A 27,254-nucleotide genomic window follows, 5' to 3' on the forward strand; every position below is an offset into this window, starting at 1 on the left:
GGTTTCATTTGCCTTTGAAATAAGATAACATGGAAACGAAAAAAAAACAGAATGGCCCTTGAAAGTATATGAGTATTTGTTCTGGCCTACTGTTAACTCATTTGGATACCAAAGCAAAGAAATTACATCTTTCTGTATCTGACTAAGTTCTATAAAATAAGAATAACATACAAATTCACTTTAAATAGAGTTGAGAGCAAGAACTTAAAAAAAAAAAATGCTTGCAAAGCACTTTGCAAATGTTATACAATATAAATAATTCTGTATTTTTCCAAGTGTTCCCCAAAGAGGATCAGGGCCTTGGCCTACTCTCCAGAGGTCAAGACAGTTAGGAGAAGAACTCCCTCCTGCTCTGTTACATTTCCTAGTACCTACTGACTGAACCAGATGTTAGCAGGTATAAAATCTGAGACAGCTGGTTATCCAACCCCTTAGGGCCAAATGCTCCAAAAAATCACTTTTTTTGCAGCACACATCTTGATTCAGAATCTCTAAGCTAATTATCAGGGTTGTGATTCTCAACCTAATCATTTCTACTATGCCTCCAGAGTAAGAAGGAATCTCAAAATTAACACTTAGTATGCCGAATTATATACAGAAAACCTGCTGATGGCCCACACCCATTTAAATCATTAAGGCAGTTTCCATTTCTATTTATGCTTCTCTTAGGCTTACACAATCATCAAAAACTATTTATAGATCTCCTACTTCATGCAACACACTTCAAGGAGACACCAAAAGTTAACCTGTTTCCTACCCCTGTCGAACTCAGGATTTACAAAAATAGTAATGCAGACAAAGAAGCAATTATGCACCTGACATTGTATAGAAAATAAGCAAAAATCACACACATGCAGTCTTACGTGTAATTTCACAAATTTGGTAATGAGAGCTACGAGCTATATTATTCTTTTTTCTGGTCTGTCCAGAAAGAGTATCTGGAGTTAAGATTCAAATTGTGCAGGGAAGAATGAAAGAGGTGTGGTTCGGCAGAGAAGAGCCTGGAATTACACTGATCATAGAAGACAGTGATTATAGAAGTGCAGAAAAAAGGAACAGAAAGATTTTTTTGACAGTCGTTGAAATTTTGCTTAGTGCTAAAAAGATACACAAACCGTATGCCATCTCTTATGTATCCTTATCATCACACATCCTGGGCATCAGGGCAGCATTTGTGCTTAAGGGTGGAACGTGATTATCTGGGAGGCCAAAATCTGGCTCCCCCACACAGCTTCACAACCATTGGCAAGATATTTACCCTCAGTTTGTTCCTATGTAAAGGTAGAATAATAGTAGTACTTACTTCATGGGGTGGGCATAACAATTAAGAGATAATACACATGAAGTTTTTAATACAATGCATGCCACAAAGTTAATTGTTGCTATTGTTGTTACTGTTATTTAGAAATGGATTTCCAGGATAAGTCTGAGGAAAATGTGAAATCCAATTTTATTTCCAAACTTCGTTGTTATTTAGTACCTGATATTGGTAGTTTGTTCATAAAAGTAGAAAACGATTGCTTGTTTATCCCTCTAAATATATGACTCATTTATAAAATAGGTATATTAATATTTTTAGAAAGATTCTTTGAGGATTAAATAATATCACACATAAAAATGCTTATCATAGTTCCTGGTACATAATAAGTGCTCAAAATTGAGTTACTATCATCATCACCATTTCAGTTATTTAACATTATCGTTATCAAATAGGCAAGAAAAAATTGGGACTCAGATAAAAGACATGATACTGAGGGAAACAAAAGGAAAATGTATGGAGGATATATTTTTCTCTGCCTACATTACAAACTGGGAGATGTGGAATTGATTCTCACTGGGATACAGATGAAGGCTGGGTAACTGATGAAGCTGAAACAAGCAGGAGCCACGCTCTTGATCCTAGGAGGATTTACTAGTATGCTTTTATTATGTGCACCAAGAATTTTGCTAAGTGTTTTACAAACCTTATTTATTGTAATCCCCACAACAACTCTGAAATAGAAGTTATTGTCGTTCCCCTGTATTATCAATGTACACTTTAGCTAGACAGGTGGAGCATCTTGATTGGAGTCTCATGATTAGTAGGGGGCAGAGTCAGGACCTGAACTAGGTCTACCTGGCATTAGTTCAGGTTCAATGCGACAGTGGGAACTGTGAAGGAGGGCGTTGAAAGAAACACCAGGAAACAAAGGAGAAAAGGTGTCTGTGAGACAAGTGTTCTTAACTTGAAAGCCAGAACTGTCCAATTATTTTCCCATTACAGAGAGACCCATTCCTCTAGACATATGTTCGGTTTTTATCATTAATACTATTCACTGCTACAAAATGTTTTTCTGGGAAGCTCGATGTTGAAAATTATTCTACTCATGCTGAGAATCCACTACAGTCTTTCACAGAGCCTACTCTAAACAATTCCCAAGTGAAAAGGGAATTTAGGTTAATTTTGAAAAATCAAGGCTAAATAAAATAGTAAGGAAATACACACACACACACACACACACACACACACACACACACACACAGAGGGTGCCAAAAAATGTATATGTATTTTAAGAAAGGAAAAAACTGTATTAAAATTATAATACTCCATATATACCGATAACAAAAGATGAATAGAACTCACGTTTGACTTCTACAGTTACAAAAGGTGCTCAAAGTGGTTACCATCAACGTCAAGACACTTCGAATTATGGCGAACTATTACTTGAGCAACGTTGACCAAAGTGTCCACTTGTATACATTTTTTTGCACCCCCGGTGTGTGTGTGCGTGTGTGTGTGTGTGTGTGTGTGTGTGTGAATAAATTAAGTATTTCAGACAGGAAATCAAACTTTAAAAAACTCAACTACTTATAATCATGAAATACATTCTCATCTTCCATAGATATTTTCAATTTCTTCATCAATAGATGTCAAAGGTGGAAAACACCCATATCTGGTATGTAAATGCCAAGAATATAACATACTGTTAAGAGGGCAACAATTGATGAAATAATAAATCATGTGAATATTTATCTTTGGGTATTATAAATCAACAATAACTTTTAAATAAATTGAATTCCTCATTTTAAAAATTCCTGTCGATGTAAAAGTATAGACTATGTTTTTATTTTTCCAACTTTGGTTCAATTCTTCTTCTTTTTTTTTTTTTAACCCCAAGTAAACGGGAAGGAGCAAAAATTGTAACTTATTTTACAAAGTACCAAGACTTTAGAACACATACTACAGATTTCAGCTAAATTAAAAGGTGAGTCAGGTAGAACACACAATTACCATCTCTCCACCGTCCTCATTAAATTTCAGTGCAACGGGGAATGCTGTCATTTCTTCCACGGATTTTCCTATTACACTCATATTTTAGGCCAATATCACTGATACTCTGAAGCAAGTACTTGCAGATCTTAAGCAAATAGCATTATATTACCAAGAAGCATAATGTTTAATTGTTTCTAATTTTTCTGTACAATTATTGCTTTAGTGTGAATGATCATGGATTGTTTCAAAACAGACCCCGGGTGACTACTTGGCAAAAATCAACAAGAAAAGCTGAGATTTAAAGTTTTCTCTTGGGGCATCTCTGCAGTAAATTGTGTTCCTTACAGCAACTTCAGCTATCTAATTTTTCAAATCTTGCTGGAATAACAAGTGGCAAATTAGTGGATCTGTCATATGAATGCTATTTGCAATTTACTTATAGTACACCCTTACTTCACATCAAGTTTTATCTTGATGTAATTGACTTAACAAGCAAGTATCTATCACAGTTACTGCTGGAAAACAATTACCTTTGATCCTGCTGAACCTCACACCCACTTATTTTAAGAAAATCTGACCGGGTTAAAAAGTTACTTATATAATTATAATTCATCTTGTAATAGCAATTCCTTAGTATAGAATGTTGCATCCCTAGGAGTCCTACAACCTTATTTAACATATTCAGAAATTTGAGGTAAAATATAATCATTATTTAATAGTAAATTACAATATTCCAGAAGAATTTGAGCTACACAATGAAAGCAAATTCAATAGTTATACCTTTCCAAAGGTATAATTTATGAAGCTGAAACATTTTAGAGTACAATATAATGAGCCTGTGTCAATGTGGCCAGGGTCCTGATAGGGTGATGTAACACAAACCCTCTTTATTAAAAAAATGATGATAATAATAATAAAGACCATGTGATTTTTAATTTCTCATTAAAATTTTGAAAAATGGGAAATTTTATTTTTCATTTTCAAGACTCATTGCTAATGATAAAAAGTTAAAAGTTGTTTCAGGTGTTAGAAGTGTTCTGAGCACCAATCATGCAGTGAATAGCATTTATTAGGTTGGTGCAAAAATAATTGCAGTTTAAAAGGTTAAAAATAATTGCAAAAGCCGCAATTAATTTTGCACCAACCTAATAATTACTTCGTTTAAAAATTATCAGATGTCCAAAATCTACTCGACACATAAATGATAGTATGTTCAATGGAGTCATAGCCCAAGCTCACTTAAATTATGAAAAATTAATTATATGCATCAGCAATTGAAAAAAATAAAGGACGCAGGTGATTTTTCTTACTTTCCTACTCACTAGCACACAGAATAGGCTAGGGACCTAGACATGGGAGATTCTGCCCTAGGTCTCCGCAGTCATCACAGTCCGTGCATGTATTTCTCTTGGCATCTGAGCATCCCATCACGCTGAGTATGATTCTGGGGTTCAACAGCATGCATTTTCAGTTTAATGTGTCCTGTAAACAAAAGTTAGCCAGTCATCTGCTTCTCAACTATGAAAAGCAATTTTTTAAACACTGGGAGGAAAATATGGATATTTTGGACTCAGTAAGACAATAGGTTATGTCTATCTCCCATGCAACAACTTCTTAAGGGAATTTTAGAGTTATTTTGACTCTATGCAATTTTTGCCCCACTTGTTCATTTGAAAACCTGACCTACATATAAAAGAATCTATTGTACCCTAAATTCACTGCAGCCACCTATTATCACATGGATATTTAAGTTCTCTCAGTAATGCCAAGAAACATTTCACCACAGTGCAAAGTAGATTATATTTGCATATTCATATGTCATATGGAAGCATCACATACCCATAATGCATTGTGTAATCATAATGCAACTTGATTTGAATATGTAAATACCAATAAGTGTGACTATTTATATCTCAAAGAAGATTTCATATAGTAGAGCATATCCATAATGCAACTTGATATTTGCTTAACATTACAACACAATCCAAAAAGTGCTATCAGTTAGAGATGCCCCATAAACAAGCCTTTGCCCACCACACTGAAGAAACCTGAGTAGCATTCTATGCCAGAAGATTCTAAAGGGTGGAAAAACAGTGGAAAATTCAAGCAGAGTTCTTCCTGGAAAGACCCAATTTGCCTTTAGGCCATTCTTAACTCACATGAAACCCAAGTGTAATTAAAAAAAAAAAAATCACAAATATTTCCTGGATCCCTGCTAAGTACAGGGAAATGTCCTGGTTACTATAACAAATATAAAATATTTTTACAAGAGTTCTAACAACCTACTTGGAAACAAAGTCATAGCCACATGAAAAGTTACAAGTAAATCATTGGATAGTTAGAAAGCTCTGGCCATAGTCTAAGGGAAAAGTGATAAAAACCCAGAATAGGACAATAAACTGGGAATGAGAGAGGAAGCTTTGAGAGACCCTAAAAACTAGATTAGTCTTAGTAAATAACTGCATTTGAAGTATGAGAGAGGAGTCAAAATTGCCTACATTCTAACTTAGGGTAGATGGTGATAATATTAACTAAGATAGAGAATACAGAAAGAAACAAGAAATGGCTTAGGTCAGGAAAGATAAGACTTTTTATTTTCACTCTGTTGTTTTTGGTTTTGTTTTGTTTTTGTTTTTAATATGGGGATTTGGGAGGCTTTTTAAAATATGGTTATTTTGGAGGAAGTTGCAGATCATCTACCTAAATTGATATAACAGGCTCTACCGATCCATAAATCATTGTCACATAGATGATTATTAAATCAGTGGATATAAGTGAAATATCCAGTGAGAGTATAAACAGTAAAAAAAAGAGAGTTTAATTTAGTGATGTCCACATTTAGAACCTTACAGCAGAAATAAGAATGGTGAGAGGAAGGCAGCTATGCTCACCATATGGTGATGGAAGGAGAACTGACACTGGGTGGTGAACACACAACATGATATATAGATGATGTATTACAGAATTGTACATTTGAAACCTATGTGACTTTACTAACCATTGTCACCACAATAAACTTTAATTAAAATAAAACAAAACAAAAATGAATGGTGAAAGGAAGAAAATAAAAACTTGTGGGATAGGAAACTTGTGAGTAAAAAGAATGATTTTTTTAAAAAGAGTTTAGTAATTTCTGTCTGCTATCATATTGAGGTAAAGGAGGCAACAAAAAAAGTATTGGCATTTATTTTAGCAATGTCACTTGTACCATTGAGAAGGTAAGAAAGGAGCAGGGGGAATGTCATATTTTATGCTAACAAGAAGGAATTGAAAGTTTAAAAAAATGGAGTTAGAATATATACCAATCATACAAACAAGAAAGGAGAAAAATCAGATGGTAACTAAAACAAGATAATAAATGTATTTTCAAAATAGAGGAGAACCTTCCAATAAGGGATTATCAAGAATCATACAGTATCAGTACCTTGGGTCAAGATAGCAGAATAGATGGATAGTGCTTACCCTTCTCTCACAATCATATCAAAATTACAACTAAACTACAAAACTACCATCATTGAGAATCCCCTGATATCTTACTGAATCAAAGCTCTACAACTAAGGACATACAGAAGCAGCCACCTCAAGACTAGTAGGAGGGGCAGAGATGCAGAACAGGCTGGTCCCACACCCATATGTGACCATTACAAATCAGGAGGCATATCTTGACTGCAATGGTCCTCCCCTAAGGAGCAAGGGATCCCAGCATCACACGAGGCAACCCAGCCTAGGTTCTCAATGCCAGGGAAAGAAGTCCCCATAACTTCTGGCTGTGAAAACCAGTGGAGACTGTGGGTGAGTGAGATGAAGGGCTGTGGAGTCCCAGATGCTCCTCTGAAAGGGATCCTGCATCGACTTACTCACTGACGGAATTACTGGCTCTACGCTCCAGCGCTGGGACAGAAGCTGGAAAGGCAACAGGGACATACAGGGTGTGTGTGGGGGGAGGGGGAGTTAGTTACCTGGCTTCAGAGTGAGGGCTGCAGAAGCAGCTTTCCTCCAGATAAAGGAGCTGGTGGAAGCCATTGTTCCTTTGTTGAGCCCTCCCCCTTCCCTGCATACAGAGGCATGTGGCTGCCATATTCCAGTCTTCATCAAGCTGACAACATTTCCTCACCATGCCCTGGTGACTCGAGACCCCACCCTGCCCAGCTTTCAGGCACATCCAAGCCACTTCCAGAGGCTTTTTCAGACAAACCATCTGCCTTGGCTTATGCTGCAGACTTTCCGAAGGTCTTGCAAAGGACTGTGGAACTCAGACAAGAAGCAACTGACTTGAGTGTGTCCCATACCTCTAGCTGAGCAGCCCTAAGCCCGGCATTAGTGGCAGCTGGCTTGGTTCACAGCTTGGCCTCTCGAGGCACTTCCAAGCAAGGTACCAGTGGCAGCCATCTGCAGATTGCTTTGTGGCTCCTGCCAGATGGCCCTCAGTGTGGCATGCCCAGTGGCCATCCTTGAAAGGAGCTGGAGCATCACCTAGCTGCCTCCAAGGACTACACACCCAAGGGGCATATTGGGCAGGGACCAGATCCCTGCTGAGGCAGATCCTGCTCTATAGGGTCAGCCCCTACACCACAAGTCTGCCACTATAGTCAAGGCCAGTCCTCACAAAAATTGATCCTGAGAGTCAATGCCCCCCATTGAAGCGTAAACAGTAACCAAGGCTTAACTGCAAGAGGAGGGCACAAGCAATCCACACAAGGGACACACCTGGAGTGTGTGGATCAAATACAAGGAAGACTGCACCACTGAGCCCCACAGCACACCTACTATATAAGGCCACTCTACTAAGACCAGGAGACACAGCAGCCCTAACAAATAGAAACAAACACAGGGAGACAGCCAAAATGGGGAGACAAAGAAACATTTTCCAAATAAAAGAACAGAACAAAGCTCCAGAAAAGGAACTAAACAAAATGGAGACATGGAGACAAGCAATCTACCAGAATCAGAGTTCCAAACACTGCTTATAAGGATGATCAATGATCTCAGGGAGAACTTCAATAAAGAGGTAAGAAACATAAAAATGGAGATAGAAAACATAAAAAAGAACCAGTCAAAAATTTAAAATGCAATAACAGAAATAAAGACTGCATTACAGAAAAAAAAAAAAACAGATTAGATGAAACAGAGGATCCATTCAGCAATTTAGAAGATAAGTAGCATAAAACACCCAATCAGAACAGCAAAAAGAAAACAATAAATTAAAAAAAAAAGAGGATAGTTTAAGGAGCCTCTGGAACAACATCAAGCATGCAAACATTCACATTATAGAAGTACCAGAAGGAAAAGAGAGCAAGAAATTGAAAATCTATTTGAAGAAATAATGACTGAAAACTTCCCTAACCTGGAGAAGGAAATAGATATACAAGCCCAGGAAGAGCAGAGAGTCCCAAACAAGATTAAGCAACATCAAAGAGGCCAACACCAAGACACATCATAATTAAAATGCCAAAGGTTAAAGACAAATAGAGAATCTTAAAAGCAGCAAGAGAAAAGCTACAAAGGACCTCCCATAAGACTGTCAGCGGTTTCTCAATGGAAACTTTGCAGGCAGAAGGAATTGGCACAAAATATTCAAAGTGATGAAAAGCAAGGAACTATAACCAAGACTACTCTACCCAGCAAAGCTAGCATTTAGAATCGAAGGACAGATAAAGAGCTTCCCAGACAAGAAAGAGCCAAAGGAGTTCATCACCACCAAACCAGTATTACAAGAATCTAAGAGGGACTTCTTTAAGATGAAAAAATGTGAATAAAATGGCAATAACTACATATCTATAACAATTACTTTCAAATGTAAATGGATTTAATGCTCCATTCAAAAGATGGGGGCTTAATAGTTAAGAAAACTAGACCCTTACATGTGTTGCCTACAAGAGACTCATTTCAGATTTAGACACACAGAGACTAGAAGTAAATGAAGAGAAAAAGATATTTCATGAAAATTGAAACAAACAAAAAAAGCTGGGGGTAGCGATACTTATATCAGACAAAATAAACTTTCAAATGAAGACTATCATAAGAGACAAAGAAAGACCCAGTAATCCAGGTATTTATCTGAAGAAACCTAAAGCACTACTTCAAGGGGACATGTGCATCCATATGTTCATTACAGCATTGTTTACAATAGCCAAGATATGAAGGCAACCTGGGTGTCCCTGAATGGATGAATGGATAAAGAAGAGGTGGTACATGTATACAATGGAATATTACTCAGCTGTAAAAAAAAAAGAATGAAATCTTGTCATTTTCGACAACATGGATGGACCTAGAGGGTATTATGCTGAGGAGAGTTAGGCAAACTGAGAAAGACAAATGTTATATGATTTCACTTATAGGTAAAATGTAAAGAACAAAATAAACAAACAAACAAAACAGAAATAATCTCATCGATACAGAGAACATTTTGACGGTTGCCAGATGGGAGGGGGACCAGGCCTGTGTAAAAGGGAAAGGTATTAAGAAGTACAAATTGATTATTACACAGTAGTCATGGGGATGTAGAGCATAGCATAAGGAATATACTCGATAATATTATGATAACTATATGTGGTATCAGATGGGTACTCGGTCTATTGGGGTGATAGATGAGGGGGTTGGGGACAGAGTGAGAAAAGGTGAAGGGATTATGAAACACAAATTGGTAGTTATGAAATAGTCATGGGGATATAAAGTAAAGCATAGGGAATATATCAATAATATGGTAATAACTAGGTATAGTGTCAGGTGAGTACTAGTAGTCTAGTCAGGGGGATAACTTCGTAAATTATATAAATGTCTAACCAGTATGCTCTATACCTGAAATTAATATAAAATAATATTGAATGTCAACTATAATTGAAAAATTATAAAAGGGGGCAAAAGATAAAGGGGAATAAGAGGATCAAAGTTCCAGGTATAAAACAAATAAGTCTTGGAGACAGAGTATACAACATAAGAACTATAATCAATAATATTGTGATAGCATGGGATGATCTCAGAAGGTTATTGAACTTACCATGGTGACCACTTCTTTAGCATAGGGAATATAATCAATAATAAGGTAATAACTCTGTGTAGTGCCAAGTGGGTACTGTTGAATAACTATGATGTGTAACTGAAACTAATATAATACACAGCTTTAGCTGTATTTTAGTAAAAATCTTTTTTTAAAAAAGAATCATAGATAATCTCTTAAGAGCACTCTATACTATAGCTTTCTTCAACCTCTCCCCTTCCTTTCAAACTCTCTTCTCTCACACACACACTTAGCCCTACCTAGAGCCACACTTTTCTAGTGGAGGCAAGACAAAGCTTACCAGATAAAATGTGTCCTGACACACCTGTCACAGGATATCAAGATGACCAAACTACCCTCCAGGGTTCCTTATGATTCATCTTCGAGAACATATGGGAAGAGTTGACACTGTTAATCTAAGAATAGAGAGTGTGTTCTAGGATGCAAGTTCTTCTTAGTTTAGTAGAAAACACATATCCCAACTCTAGCAAGGAAGCTAGTTCTATCTTAGAATGCTGTTGAAGAGAGGTGATGCTAAATTATGTACCCAGACCATAACACCCAGGCTAATCTCTGAGCACGAATATTGGTAACAAAACTAGTAATCAGTAGAAACATGAAGTTTCAGTTCTTATCCAACTTTGTGTTCCAGCAACCTAACACAATCTCCAGTATGGAGCTTCAATTATTGTTTGTTAGATTAAACGGAACTTTCTAAACATTTGTCCAGTCTCAAATTACTCTATCAAACAACATATTATAGTGACAAGAGTACAACACTAGGACACAGAAGGAGGTTAGGGTTTCAGGTCTGCTCCGGAAATTTTTGATAAGTCTTTTACCTCTCTGATAGTTCTTTCATCTGCATTCCAATTCTGTCAAACTTCGTGGTTTTTTTTAGAGGGGACCACATGAAAAAATGCATGCAAAAGTACTTGGTATATTTTTAAATACTATACAAATATTAAGGCACTTTTTTATTACTATTATGAATACATCATTTAAAATAACCAGATATTGACATAAAATGTGCCTTTTTTCTCTAAGTTGGCTTTGCTACAAGTGTTATTTTATTCTTTTTTGCCCATATTTACCTAATCCCTTTTTGAAATCTACTGAGCTATTTGCCTATTTATCAGGGCAGCCCTAATTTGGAACAGAGGCTAATGGCACTGGAAAATTGCACTGAAAGGAGTCACCATGTACTATGATAGATCATAAATATGGATGATTAGAAAGTAAGATGCTTCACTTAAGATGCAAATTAGCAGAGAATGAGATGCAGCGAGTTGTGCACCGGAGATTCAAATCCTGATGGAGAAGTTCCTGTAGAGTCACCAGACAAAAAAGCAGGTTTGTGCTGTCACTCCCCAGCAAGGCTGCAGACACTCCCTCTGCCTGTCATGCAACATGAACTGAACAGTATACTAATAGCAGAGAAAGTGTGCCAGCCAAATCCCTGAGTGCAAAACCAAGTCTAGGGAGTTTCTCCTTGCAAGAAGCACACAAGCACAGAACTACAACCCAGAAATCTGTAGCCAGATCAATCCTAGCGGAGAAGTGGCTGAGAAAATGAAAAGGCAAAAGGGAGAAGCAAAGCTTTGCAGGGAACACAAATAGTCATAATGGGGATAAATAGTTCTCAGGGGAACTACAGTGCTCTGTAATCCAAACTCTCCTCCCTGCCCTCCCATAACTTTTGCAAAGTATATCCCCTCCCCACCCTGCCATCCCTCTTGCAACCCCCTCCCAGATAAGTTTCAGATGATGAGATTACTGGTGTAATATATTAAAAGAGGTTTGGAATATGTTTATTCATACAGAAATGGTAACAGTATATAAACATGCAATCTTAAGCATGGTCAATAGCCAAGAGAAGGAGAGAATTTAAAAGTAGAAGAGAAAGGAGATCATCATATAAAATAAAACTACAAAGTATCTATGAGTCCTCGATAAGACAAAAAGTAACCAGAGGCAAAGTTTTAGTTTCTCATGTACTCGACTTGCCTTCTTTTTATTGCTCTGTTCGTCCCACATACCTTCTCTCCACTGCCTGTATTGTAAGTCTCTTCTCAGAACTAATATTACAATGTAAACAGGTCATGGTCTTTGAAATGTAGCAGTAAGCAGGAGAAGGGCAAGAGAAAGAAAAACATATGAGAAAATAAAACTGAGAACAGGAAATAAGGAGGGATGACAGTGAATAAAAGAACCAGAGTTTCTTTGGCGTGCCTCCAGTCACCTATACACCTTCACAAATTCTAAAACACACGCAGGGCCACGTTACTCAGACTGCAGCCCAGGGAACACCAGGCCAAGTACCAGGCATCTCTCAAGTCTCTTAGCTGACCAGCATCTGGATGAAGCAACATCATCTGGAAAAATGAACTGCGAATTTCTCAAAAGGAGGTCACTGATACTTTCTGCTCCTGGTCACAAGATGAAATCCCAAAAGGAGCTGCCTCTCTCTGAACACAGGAACGTGAGATTTAAAAAAAGGCAAGCGAAGAAGATAAACAAGGACATATTTAGAGCTTCTACTCACTTGGTAAATTAGATTTCCCAAACCTCCTGAGTATCCCTTTACTATAGGGGACAATTAAGATGAAGAAAATTTGTAATTTTCCCAAGTCATGTTTTACACAAATAGAGTCAAAGTACTTCAAATGCAACAGTTAAATCCTTCTCTTAAATACAAGAACGGCTATATCGAGTGATATTTACCGATTGAGAGATCTTTATTGAGCCTCAACTATAAGGAGCCTTGGTAAGTCAGTCTTCCCATCTATGATACCATCTTTAATAACTATAATCCGGGGGTGGGAGGGCTTGAAGGGGGGGTCTTCATTAAATCAAGGTGCTTGCTGTAATGTGACATAATGTGATGTAATGTAATGTAACATAGTGATAATATGCAAGATAACTCAAAGACCTTACCCAGCATGGGGAACAAATTCCAGGTCACAGAGAAACAACAACCTGAGTTTGATCCCCATATAAGGAACTAGCAATAACCGCTGCAGATTGTATGTCACGGGGGACAATGGTAATAAGAACAGCTAACATTTATTGAGCTCTTACTATTTGTCGGGTAATAAGTATTATCACATTTAATCCTTACAGTAATACCATGAGCACTGTAATTGGGAAATGGAGCTCAGAGAGATAAAGTAATTTGCTTACGGCCACACAGTGAATAACTGGTGAGATCGGGCAGGGTTTGAACCCAGGTAGTTGACACCAGAGCTTCTACTAACCCCTGTGCTAGCTAGCCACAGGCCTCAACCTCCCTGCTCATGGATGGATCCTTCTATGAACCTCCATCATCTGCTCTTCTACAAGAGTTTCTCATTCTTTCTCTTGAGTGTCTTTCCTTCTCAGAGACCATTTTTGTCTCAATTTATTTCTCCCTCTTTTTCAACATTTCTCTTTTCTCTCACTCTCCCTATTCTTCCCCGTCCTCCTCCTTCTTGTTTCTTCTTCTCCTCTCTCTGCTCCCACCCCTCTCAATCTCTCTCTCTTTAAATCAAACTGGATATGAAGTTCGAATAAGTTCTTCAAGTGATGACCATTTTATATTGACTGATTTTAATTTAAAGTGCATTGGCAGTATGGGAGAGGATGGTACCCTTTTATATTTCTATGTCTCTTCCCCCACAAAAGAAAACTCAAAACTAAGTAGCTTGTAACTTCTCTGTGACCCCTGAATATTTGTTTCTTGAAGTATGGCTTACTTATATCAAAAGGTTTCACACTGCCCACAACTGGTCGGTGGCCTGAATTGCGTCCCTCCCAAAATGCACATGTTGAAGGACTGACCCCCATGAGACTGTATTGGAGATAGAATCTTGAAAAAGGTGAGTAAGGTTAAAGGAGGTCGTAAGAGTAGAGCCCTGATCCCACAGAACTGGTGTCTGTATGAAAGAAGTTACACCACAAATCTCTCTTTCCATCCTATGAGGACACAGGGATCTCAGCAAGCCAGAAAGAGAGCTCTCGCCAGTGACTAAATCAACTGGCCCCTTGATCTTGGACTTCTGAGCCTCCAGAACTGTGAGAAACAAATTCCTGTTATTTAAATTGCCCAGTCGATGGTACTTGTTATGGCAGCCCAAGCTGACTAATACAATTTGTCTTTAAAACATGGCTTTTCTTTATGTGAAAACGTCATGCTTTAAAATGTTAGCAGTATGATTTTGTAGGGGTTCAGAACGAGTCTTCCCAAAATGTGCCTCCCTTTGAAATGAATACAATTGAGGCCCAAAATGATCAGAAAGAAATTATTACCTCCCCCTTAGCTGCCTAAAAGATTGTAGATAAAAGGCCAGGCCCAGGAAGTGCGCTCGAGATGACTACAGAGTATGTGCTAGGTGTGGTAGGCGGAAAGGGCATGGCTTGGAGACCCAAGTCCTGTGTGTCCCACTGTCTCTACGAGGGAGAGCAAACATTGGATGTTCCATCTCCGTGTGAATTGCCTTCCTCCCCTAGGAAGTCCCAGACTCCTGTCCCGTCTCCTTAGCTCAGAATGCCATACAAGCTCCAATTCCCTGGCTGCCTATGGGTCCTCATCTTCTTATGGAGCCCCCATAAGCAGGAAAGTAATGTTTTTCTCCTAGTAATCTGTCTTCTGTTAATTTGATGATTAGACCAAGCAAAGAACTGAGAAGGAGAGAAGAAGAAATTTTTCCTCCTCAAGAATTTAAAGAGGAGCATCCACATCATTACTGAACAGTTTTCAACTTACTGAGCCTGGTTCACATGTTCCCTGGACAAAGAAGAAACATATTCCTAAAAGGCTTACATTGAAAATATCCATTGTTTAAATCGAGTCCAAGATTCACCTGGACATTTGGGACAGAAAACAATTTTTCTGAAAAAGAGATCTACGTTGACAGTTGTAACGTGGATCCTTTCTATGAAAGACAAGAAGAAAGGAGAGGGGCCTTAGATTATTTACATGTGGGTTTGAAATATGGTGATTGTTTTTCTGAATTATCTTATTCACTAGCCAGTAGATGACCTTGCTACCAATTCCATCCACAGCTGATAGAAGAAAAACAAACCACACATCCTGCTGTCAGGTTGAAACTGGGAACAACCTAACACAAGAAAAACATTCGTTTTCAAAGTCTCTTGATTTTCCAAGCTAACAGCACTGTAAATGCTACTGCTGTGCAGTCACTCACTGGAGCTGTTGAAACATGAAACAGCTTTAGGAAAATACCAGTGGTTTTAATTATTTCTCCATTGGGAATCTTTGGCTTCATTGAAAAATGTATATGGGTTGTTTGATGGCCAAATGGCAAAGTGAAAAGAACACAGAGAACACATCCACCAATATCCCCTTCTAGGTTTCATGAAACTGCAGCAAAATATGGTTTGATGGCCTGTTGGATGACCTCAGACAGGTAGGGGGTCACTGTGAATCCTTACCTCCACTTCCTGTGAGATAAACTGAGAAATTCAAGAAGCGGAAGGCTTGTATCTGAGCTTCATTCAGACATGCTTTTTCTGATTCATCCATAACTTTGCTTGGAAACCTGTACGTCATGGCCTTGGCGGGCCCCCAAGCTTCCACCTATGCAGTCTGCTATTTTTCCTCTAACTTACCCAAAATAGCTGGGTAGAGATTTAGTACAGTTGGTATGCTGGTGTTTATAGGCCAAAGTGTTGTCAAGTTTCCTTCTGTGGGCAAGCAGGGGTTCTTGCAGACTGGCAAGAACAAAAGGAAAGGTGGTTCAGCCTTCTGGTTTTGTTTCCTTGATGAGTAAGAGACCCACTTTCCCTTCTCCAAACAACCCCAATACTAGAAGACCTTTACGATGTTTAAGCTCCTTCTCTATCTTCTTTCATTCTCTGAAAAATCCTTTCTCCCATTCTGCAATCCAAGTGCTTGGAATTATAGTATGCCATGAGTAATATACTTAAACTTATTTTCTAGGATCCTGCACAGGCAACACAAGAACAGAAATTTCCTTCTGGAGAATTTTCTGGTACATTATTTCTAGGTATTCTATTTTAAAATGCAAAGTCTAATATTTGGGAGGAAGAATGCAAAGGATAAAGAAAACGGATCCTACCCTGAGGTGAAAAGAAGAAACAGATTTGCTAACTTCTACTCTTCTGTCTAGATGCCCCCATGCAATATTTATACATTTATTTCCTAGGTTTATAGAAATGGAGACCTCCATTCTTCCTTCAATCTCCTCTTTTCTACTAAATGTAGCCCAATACAGTAAGAAGATGGCCCAGGTCTTTTTCATCTGTTATATTCTCCCTGGTAAGTTGGTACTCCCTTTGCAAGATGTAAGTGGGTAAGATTTGATCCAGGTTTCAGTCTTTGGGCACCCAATTATACGAGGTCTGACAATTAAGTTCGCAAACTCATCATAGAAAAAGCGCTAAATAACTCTTTGCTGAATATCACTACGGTCACCTTTGAAGTACTCCCCTTGATAAGTTATGCACCGACGCCAGAACTCTTTCTGGATTGGCCATCAGAGCTGCTGTTGTATTACCCTGCATGTCCTGAAGGCCATCAAAAAGTCTTCCTTCCAATATTTCTTTTATCTTCGGGTAAAAAAGGAAGTCATTGGGGGCCAGATCAGGTGAGTGGGGAGGATGTTCCAATACAGTTATTTGTTTACTGGCTAAAAACTCCCTCATAGACAGTGCTGTGTGAGCTGGTGCATTGTTGTGATGCAAGAGCCACGAATTGTTGGTGAAAAGTTCAGGTCGTCTAACTTTTTCACACAGCGTTTTCAGCACTCCCAAACAGTAAATTTGGTTAACTCTTTAGCCGGTACAAATTCATAATAAATAATCCCTCTGATATCAAAAAAAAAGGTTAGCAACATCGTTGCAACAAGTTCACAAACTTAATTGTCAGAACTTTCGTAGATCAAACATAGGTCTCTGCCATGGAGAAAAGAAGGGAAGAACAAAATGACAGATTACACTCAGCAAACCTTCCCCATTTAGAACCCCTGTCTTCTTCCTGCAGCCACTAGAAGAGCCGCTCATGGCTGCCTGCTGTGCTCTCTCCTGGCCAGGGAAGGGTTGTGGCCCTTGGATGCCCTGAGCCCTCTACAGGTCCCCTACTCCTAACCCCAATACATCATTGGAAACAAAACCAAAACCAAGCCATGACTGATTGCTTTATAGTTTTCAAAATTACACAAAATTCATACGTACGAAAAGTGAAATTAGGTACTGTCTTGATCTGATGTGTATGTGTATGTGTATGTGTCTGTGTTTGCTTTGCTGGGCTCGTAAGCACTGGCTGTTGAGCATCAGTGTGAAATCCAGTCCTGCCTGAGGCTCCTGGATTGGATGCTTGTCCTCCTGATTTTACATCTACATGAAATGACAGCCCCCATCTGACCTGGCCCCTCCCTGTGGAGAATGTCCCAGGGAAACTGTGAGAAAAATGTTAGGATCAAATGCCAGTGTTTTTGTCCAGCTACAAATGTGGTAGCTCCTTAATAATAGGATGAAGGCACCAGGAACACGAGGTGTTTATTTTAAAAACACCAGCTCTGAAAGAGAGCTCTTCTTTGCAGAGTATACAAACATTGGTATTGAAACTTTCATTCCCAGCACTTTTTACGCATTACCTCATTAATCTTCAAAGAAGTTACATAAGGTAGGTAGAATTATTTGCGCTGCAATTTTAAATGTCCCATTTAATATGAGTAGGCGAGCATGCAGTGACAGGACTACCAAGCCTGGCCCGACAGTCAGGCCACCACCGAGAGAGGACGAGCCTCTCCATGAGCTTCATCCACCCAGTCTTCCCATCCTTTCCTGTCTCCTAATCACGCTTCATTAACTCTTTTTCATCTCCATCCCATCTACAGAAGCTTCCCCCTCATCTTTCGCCCTTCAGGCCCCATGCAAACTTACTCATCTTTCTAGACTCCTATGTTATGGCCCATATGCTGAGAGCAACGCTGAATTGATTCAGGAAATATCTTTGTGTTACACAGTCAGTATTCCCTACATGTCACCCTTCTATTTATATTTTGACGGAGACCTTATGAAGATGAATTCTTAATACAAATACAATGAAAGGAATAATACTTTAAGCAGAAGGATTTGGTGAATGTCCCTTAAACGACATTAGACCACCATGATTTTATCTAATCATTGGGACTGTCCAGTGAAAAGGTGAACTGGAGAGATTGGAATGAAGCTTAACCCACTTCTCATTCTTCTTTATCATCTAAAACTCTGTGTGTGTGTGTGTATGTGTGTGTGTGTGTGTGTGTGTGTGTGTGTGTCCCTTTAATTAAAGCATATTTTCTAGGTCTCCACTTCTCTACTCTAAATTTCATTATATAGGTCCTCTGTGCTTTCTTTTACTTTTAGATTTTAGATATTAGTATGCATTTAAGATATTCTTCTTATTATTTTATGGAGGGATACCTGATGCTCTGTGTTTCCATCTTTAAAAAAAACTAATCCATAGCAGTTCCAGAATAATTAAAGGCATCAGAAATTTTATTATATCCGTACTGTAACAATTTAGAAATATTAGCTTCAAGAGGCAAAAGAGAATTACCCAATACCTTTTATTGGTATTCTAAAAGAATACTAATTCAGCATCATTAAAACTTTTCCATATTTATTGAGATTTGTCCTTAATGGTACAATTCAACTTTAATTACCAGACACTATGGTTTGTGAATGGCAGAACTTGCCTCCTAGTGTATTGAGAATGCTTATTTTACCTAAATCCTTACTTAGATTATATCTCAGGAATTACATTAGCAGCTAATATTTAATCTATATAATGATAGCTCTGTTGACATTCCAAGTCTTTCTGTACAACTTGAGTACAAAGATAGATAGCAGCTAATCCAGGAGGATTCTTCCAGGTGTAGTTTGAGAGAAAGCAAATCTTACATTAACTTATGAAAAAAAACAAGTCTCCACCAAGAGTAGACTTCTGTGAGGAGTGAAATATAGGATAAAATATAGCTTCTCAATAACCTCTCTACAATTTATAATTGCACCTCTAAAATTTTATCTAAGATAAAATTTGCAGTTGGCTTCCATGAACATAAATGTGTCTCCAGGGCCCAACCCAGTGCCTGACAAACAAAAATTCTCAACAAAGTTTTGCTGGGGAAAAAAAAAAAATGAGTAGAAAAACAATCTAAAGTCAAATAATAATTTTTGTACTATCCACCATTTTATATTGTCCCAACCTCAACTTTCTTCCATTAGAGGAAATCATCAGCAGTTGGCACTAGTTTAATTGTATTTTAGGAGATATACAAAAACATAAAATCTATGCTCATAAAACATGAGCCAAAAAACATCTAACTGCCTAAGTATGGCCATTCTCAACTGCCCTCCATTTCCTTCTTAAGCACCACTTAAATGTTCCCTTATTGCCAATTCCAGATATGTGTCTTAAATAAGTAATAAGATAATTAGCCCTGAAGTATACACACTCAACAGGCCAACTATTAAAATAATACAAGACCTTGGGAAAAAATAATGCATTATAAAAAGAAATCATGAAAACCCAATGGAGAGTGAAATAAGCTGACTGCAGGGTAAGACTGAATCAGATAAGTTAGAACTGTCTCCATGATTCCACTTCAGCATGGAAATTTCTGGATGGAGCAGAGATTGTCATGAAGATCAGGAGATCTGGGATCTAGCTGAAAAGTTAAACAAAGTAGCTATGTGAACCTGAACATGTGAAATAACCTCCAGTCTAAGTTTTGTTTTGTTTTCTTGCACACTATAGACACTGAATAAATATTTGACCCAACTTTCCTCATCTGTAAAAATTATCATCTCAAAAGATTTTTCCAGATCTAGCATGCAGTGATTATAAGATCTGAGGTTTCACTGGCATAGAATCAAAGACTAACTACAATTAGAAGCGGAAAAATATGAAGAAACTGCTGTTTTCTGAACTTTACCGTCAGCCATCTCTAAACAATAGATCCATCCCTGAATCAAAATGAAAGCTTCCTATTTTTCCTAATGTTCAAATGCCAAACATGTGTTATTTTGCACTGAAAATTAGAATATGTTTAATTTTAAGAAATTGCATGGGCTTGGTTTTTGTCTTTACTGGAGGTATTCTTATATGAGAAGCTCTGCCACTGTCTAACAGGATAGGTAGGGCTAGACTGTGTCCTTAATCCTCAGTTCTCTCACATCCAAGAGACAGGTCTAGACCAGCGTCGCTAAAGCAATCCAAATTGAGACCTTCGAGTTAGTCCAGGTGAGCCAATCAACTAAGAACCTCAGCAATAGCTAACAGCCCCTTCATGCAAGTTGGCTGCCAGTGTCCAGGAGCTGAAGATGGTCACAGGTCTGTGCAAAAAGAGAGCAAGCAACAGCGAACACTGAGTGGGTTCCCAGTAACCCAGTCACCCAGTTCCCAGTCACAGGCTGAAGTTTTGGAACCGATTTGAGTTATGCAAGAAAAGGGACTGTGATGCTGGATAAATTACCATGCCAGGATTCCACCCCAGAAGAAAATGTCAGCATTCAGAGACCAGAGCTGGAAGACAGAGAAGAACCAAGTCACAAGAATGAGGAAAACAATTAAATGATAACTAGATCGTAAGGTCGCAGATAAACTGGGAACATAGGTGACCTCAGGGTCAGTTTCTGAGGCTGATAAATCAGGCGGGCCCACATACCCTGGTGACAGGTATTGCGATAGGAGTAGGTGGTTCAGTGGTGGTGTGTCAGGTTATGTAACAACTTGATATTCTAATAATGTCATTGAATCCCTTTTGCCCTATTATCATTCCCAGTGATTGTAGATTTGTGGCTCTCAATATTTTCAATATTCATCTCCTTTATAATTAGGTAAAATCTGCTCATATTCCTAACCAGACCTAAATTTCCAATTAAGGTGTCTTCCAGGAGGATTAGAGCCCCACCTCTTTGATATTTGAGATCAACAGTTTGTGACTGTAATTTGAAATTGCTGATCAATGCTCACCTTTCTAGTGCAAAACCAACAATCAAATCCTTTAATCTAAGCATTTTTCTGGTTTAATCTGCATTTAGAGGGTAATTAATTTCACTTCTTTTTCCTAAATGACTAGCAGTTTCTGCAGGTCACAGAATCAGTTGAAGGTATGAGCAATACCGAGCAAAGAGCCCCACTCCGTCCTGTTATGTTAGTGAATCCAAACCTAGTGTTCACGCTCTTGTCACACTAGTCTGGTTGATATTCAGCAACTTCTGATGTTCATGGTAGTATTTGATCAAAACATGTGCACAACACCCTTTTCAACCAGCTGTTTTATAAGAAAGCAAAAGGTAATATATCATATGGGCTCTGGAACCAGAAAGATCTGATTTAATCTCACCTTGCGTAAATTAACTTGTGTGAACTTGGGCAACTCATTTATCTCCAAGATCCTTATTTCTGAAATGGAGGTATTAATATTACCTATCTCTCTAGCTCATTGACCTGCTTTACAGATTGAGATAATTGTACGTAAAACACGTAAAAGAGCACATGGTTAGTTAACTGTTATTCTGTTATACAAGCCACCCAGCTTACAGGTACTGTGAGGTCACATCCACAAAAATCACCTGTGTTTTACTAGGATGTATCATTCCTTGATAATGCAAAGTGACTCACAGGTTTCCTGTGGGAACTCCCAAGGGAATGTTGCCTGTACTCATTATCAAGTACAGCCTCCTACAGTGTGGCATCCGTCATGTTCTTCCTCCCTTGCCCAGTGCCCTGAGTTATGTCCAAGGTCCATGGCTTGAGGTGACCACTGGTAAGAATGCTCAAGTTTGAGCCTACAACGTTGCCTTCTGAGGCTCAAAGCCCCAATGCACTGAAGTCCTAAGGATGTCACACTCCATCACCTGGAGCAGGGTGACTGAGTACCAGCCATTCAGTTTCCTATGAGAACAATTTTTTTAGCTAGTTTGTGGAGCCCCACCCTCCATACAGTTCAACTGTGGGTTCATGCACTGAGCAAGGTAACTATTTCTGAAAGAAACCACAGGCTATCCTTCATCCCCACTACCCTTCCAAGCTCCTTTCACCAACTCCTCCCAAATCAACACGCAATAAACCCTTATCACAGTGATTGGTGAACTACAGTATAGTTCAGTGGTTAAAAGCAAGGGATGTGAGTCATATTACTTGGGCTTAATGGGGAAATAATCACAGTGGCTCTGTGCCTCAGTGATTTTTTTGTTTTGTTTTGTTTTTCTGTTTTTCATTTTTTTATTGTTTTTGCTTTGTTTTTCAGCAATAACACTCATATAATAATAGAACCTAATTCTCACAGAAATTTTGGGAGATTAAATGAGATGAAGTATTTGAAACACTCAGCATGGTACCCTGCACGTATATTGGCTAGTACCTGGTAGTAATGGGGATTAGCTATCACTCCATTTCTGGTAGCCACATGCTATGGATTACATATGTGTGTGTCCCCCAAAATTAACCTTGAAATCTAATCCCCAGTGTAATGGTACTTAAGAGTAGGGCCTTTGGAAGATTATTAGGTCGTGAGGATGGAGCCCTCATGAATGGAATTAGTGCCCTTATAAGGGGCCAGAGTTCTAGCTTTCCCTCTTTCCACTACATGAGGATACAAGTTGGCAGTCTGCAACCTGGAAGGAGGTTCTTGCCAACACCCCAACCTTGAACTTCCCAGTCTCCATAACTGTCAGAAATAAATATGTGTTCTTTAAGCCACCCAGTCTGTGGTAATTTGTTATAGAAACCCAAATTGACTGAGACACTAAGTTTAAGACAAAACTATGGCTTCTTCCACAGTCTTAAAAAATCGCAAATGTTTCTATTCCTATAGTTTTTGTTTTCCTTTCAAGGGTTACCATGAGCTCAAGAGCTATTGAGATAAAAACCCTTAAATTGTGAGAAAATAATATGGAACTTTGTTTTTTAAAACCAACAACCAATTATATCCTATGTAAGTTTGAAACACTGGGTTTACAATAGATGTATTCTTCATTTTATACAAACTTGCCACCCAAGCAGATTAATTGAAGACTATGACACATTGATTTAATTACAGTTTTATAATGATTGTTCCCTAGATTATTCCCTTATTGAAAAAGTAAGCTACAAAATGTGTTAACATAAATATATATTAAAGCAGCTCAACCCATAGTAGAAACATGTGTATATCACCTAAAAATATAAAGTATTATTTCATTTTTGTAATTTAATTTAATGCTCACAACCACCATGTAAGGAAAGTACACCAGATATTGTTTCTATGTTATAGATAAGGAAACTAAAGCTCAGAGAGGGTAGGTAAATTGTACAAGTTAAACAGCTGATAATGGTGAAACCAGTATTTCAATCTAAGACTTCCAAATCCTATACCAATACTTGTTTATTATGATACTGTCGGTGAAAAGTGTTTGCTTTGATTAATTTTGATGTATATACATTTTGGTATGTCAATCCATTACACTCCAAATCTGCCCAATTCATTTATTAAACATTTACAAAGAATCTATTCCACTATGTGTCACAATACAATGCCAAGTATCATCAGGATTCCTTATATCTCTCTGACCACTTTTGAGTTTCCCACCTGGGAAAGATTACAGGCAAAGAGAATCCAGAAAGCAGTTTGGGAAAGAGTCAGAAACTATGAATCACCATCACTAGGGTTACCTAAACCTGGCTTCACTGGGTTTTCTGCGACTCTGAAGGACTTGTGAGAAAAATCAAGGATGAGAACTAAGGCAGAATTTCACAGACTCTGCTCTCTTTCTTCTTCCAAGCTTTACTAAACCAGTTGTTCTCAATTGTATTTGCTCCTTAGAAATACTTGAGAAGCTTTCCAAAAATCCAAAGGCCCCGCATAGGCCATTCAAATCAGAATCTCTGGAAGAGGGACCAGGATATGGGTGCTAGTTTATAAAAGCTTACAGGTGCTTCCAATGTGCACCCAGGGTTTCAGAACCAGTGCACTGTGCTAACCTCCACATCTCGAGGGCAAGGGGAAGGGGAAGAAGTGTGCTATGCCTGGTCCGGTGGAAAAACTGGAAACTGGGTCAAGCGACAGCCAGATCCAGACTCCTCACATCATCCAGCAAGTACTAGAATAATGGCAGCAAGTACTAGAATAATGCAGGGACTATTCCTTACATGTCCCAGGTTAAGTTCTCCGTTCTTTTATGTGGCCTGAATTGTTTCCAGACATTAAAGGTTACCCTATTCCCAATTGTCACTGTGCCTTTTGTGATTGTGGTGTTAATACTGTTAGGGCTTTGTTAGGGTGATTGGTTCATTTCAAAAAAATAAAAAATGAAAGAAAGAAAGAAAAGAAAATCATTCAAAATTTATCCTTCAGAAAAGAATCTGAAAATAAAACCTAACAACTTCATCCCATATATATCTTTTTCTACTTTCTGAAATTTCTTTTAGACCTGGATTATTTTGTGAGTTAAAAATCAAACATCAGTCTTAATTGTAGACATTGAATGTTAAAGAAATAAATATAACAAGAAAAATAAACTCATATGTTAGAAAATAAACTCACATATGAAAAAATCCTAACCCTGCCCTTGATTTATATGATTAAAAATATTTTTCAAAGGAAATGATACTTTCTGTGTGTGGCGACAGAGCCAGGAATGCCGTTTCCAGGCTCTCAGCCTCACGTGGAAAGGTGCTGGCTCAGGTAGTAAATGGCCATCAACTGTGATTGGATGGCCATCAGCTGTGGCTAGTTGGCCATCAGCTGTAACTAGTGAGCCATTGGCCACTAATATAATTGCTGGGGTTATGCTAGCAGTAATGGGGGCTACCAAGAAGATGATGGCTGAGCTAGCAAGAGCAGTTTGGGCATGACTCCTGTATCTATGGCTCCGTGGGTGTTCCTTTTTGGCCTCACCATATCCTACGTTCTTATGTGGGGAGCGGACTAGAGACCCCGCCTGACACCTCGAGTGACACTATGTATGCAGTGTATTTCAGATGAACATGGAGTCTTTTTGCCACTATTCTGAACTTGTCCCACCTGCTCTGATACAAATACCAGTTACAGATTTAAGAATCTCCATAGGAATGCTTTAACTCTGTATCAACAAAGAAATTATTCTTGAAATACATCTGATGACATGATAGACTGATAAAGTCAAATATCTCCAGAAGCAAAAATTAACTATGATTACTTGATGTAAGACATCACTCAAACCAATCAAATGTTATTTTGGGAAATTATAAATTTATATCCAGCATCAGTTTGTCACTCATTAAGTTCTTATAAGAATGATTAGGAAATTATCTTAATAAGTAAATGTTAGTCTTAACCTCTTCTTAGTTTGATGGCTTAAAAATACAAGTTTATATCAACCAATTGAGTCTTGCTAAAAGTCTAAGCCTGCTTGGAGAATTATTTCTTCTAGTAATAATAAACTTTATCTAGAATTGATGAGGAAATTCTTTCATTGCTACATTCCACAACAAATCTACTACCTACCAATATTAGCAAATCTTTCAAAATATGGTTTTATAATTAATATTAATATTTGCTGAGTACCTATATGTTCCAGGCACTGTGTGAGGTGCTACGAATATATGAAAATCTCATTATCTAAAAGTGTTCCCATACACAAAAACTTTGGGAGCAGACGGCATTCTTGCCAATCTGTTGTTTTAATGACGGACATGGATCACCACCTCCTGCAGTCAACTATGACAGCAGGCAAAGGAGCTTAACAGGGAGTTACTGATCCTGTAGCTGTATTTTGCTTGCTGCTCCTTTGAAAAATGCTTACTTTGAAGATCTAGATTGTATGGGAGAAAGGGAAACATGATGTAACCCATAAATTGACAAAGAGCTCTCTCTTTTAGAGAGAGAGCCACAAGTAAATCATTTTGTCAGTAATTCTGAGTGATCACAGAGGAACTAAACATAGTGAAGAAAATACTAAAAAGGTTCCATGAACTTGATAATAAATGAATCAATTTATTTCCCAATAAATATATTTTAAAGTACTACAGCAAGAATAGAAATGAAAAGTTTCCTTCTCATACATTGCTCAAAGGAAAAAATCTAATCAAGAGGGCCTCTCCAGGATCCTTAAGATACCACAATGAATAGTTCTAGAATGTCTATCTTTCAATGAAAAGTATACATTCCTTAGGTCTACTTCCATATTACTGCCAGCATAACTATCAGTACTCTCTACCATCCTTACTGAAACTGAAGAAGAAAAAATAGAATTTATGAAATATCACTGATCATTTATCAATTCCCAGAACTGATAATAACAAACTTTCTAAAGATGATTATTCAGCTTTGTTCATCAGGTTTATACAGAATCTTTGGCTGTGACTATGAGTTTCATAGCTACAGTGAATTCATCATTTTCCATAAAAATTATATGACAAAATGGTGATTTATTAAATTTCATCTAATTTATTGTACTTTAAATATTTTCTACACAGGGACTGTGAAGAGGCATGATCATAGAAAATGCCTATAAATATGACAATGATAGCTTCTGGTCAAGATGGAGAAGTAGGTAAATGCTTCCACAACCACATCAAAATTACAACTACACTACAGAAAACCATCATTGAAAATTACATGAAGTCTAGCTGAACAAATGTCCTATAACTAAGGAACTATGGAAGCAGCCACGTGAAGACCGGTAGGGGGGATGGAGATGTGGAAGAGGCTGGTCCCACACCCAGGTATGGCAGTTAAAAATTGGGAGGGATATCTCAGCTGCCGAGATCCTCCTTGAAGAGTAAAGGGTCCCACCCACAACTGGGCTCTCCAGTGCCAGGAAAAGAAATCTCCATAACTTCTGGATGTGAAAACCAGTGAAGACTGTGGCTGAATGAGGTGGAGGGCTGCTGGAGTCCCAGGCATAAGTCCTAAAGCAAGGATTTACTCACTAACTGACTTATTCGATCTGAGCTCTAGCACAGGAGCAATGGCTGGAAAAGGCACCAGGGACATATGGAGAAAAACTGAATTGTCTGGCTTCAAGGCGAGG

The sequence above is a fragment of the Rhinolophus ferrumequinum genome, chromosome 7 (assembly GCF_004115265.2).
Source record: "Rhinolophus ferrumequinum isolate MPI-CBG mRhiFer1 chromosome 7, mRhiFer1_v1.p, whole genome shotgun sequence".
In the NCBI taxonomy this organism is placed as follows: Eukaryota; Metazoa; Chordata; class Mammalia; order Chiroptera; family Rhinolophidae; genus Rhinolophus; species Rhinolophus ferrumequinum.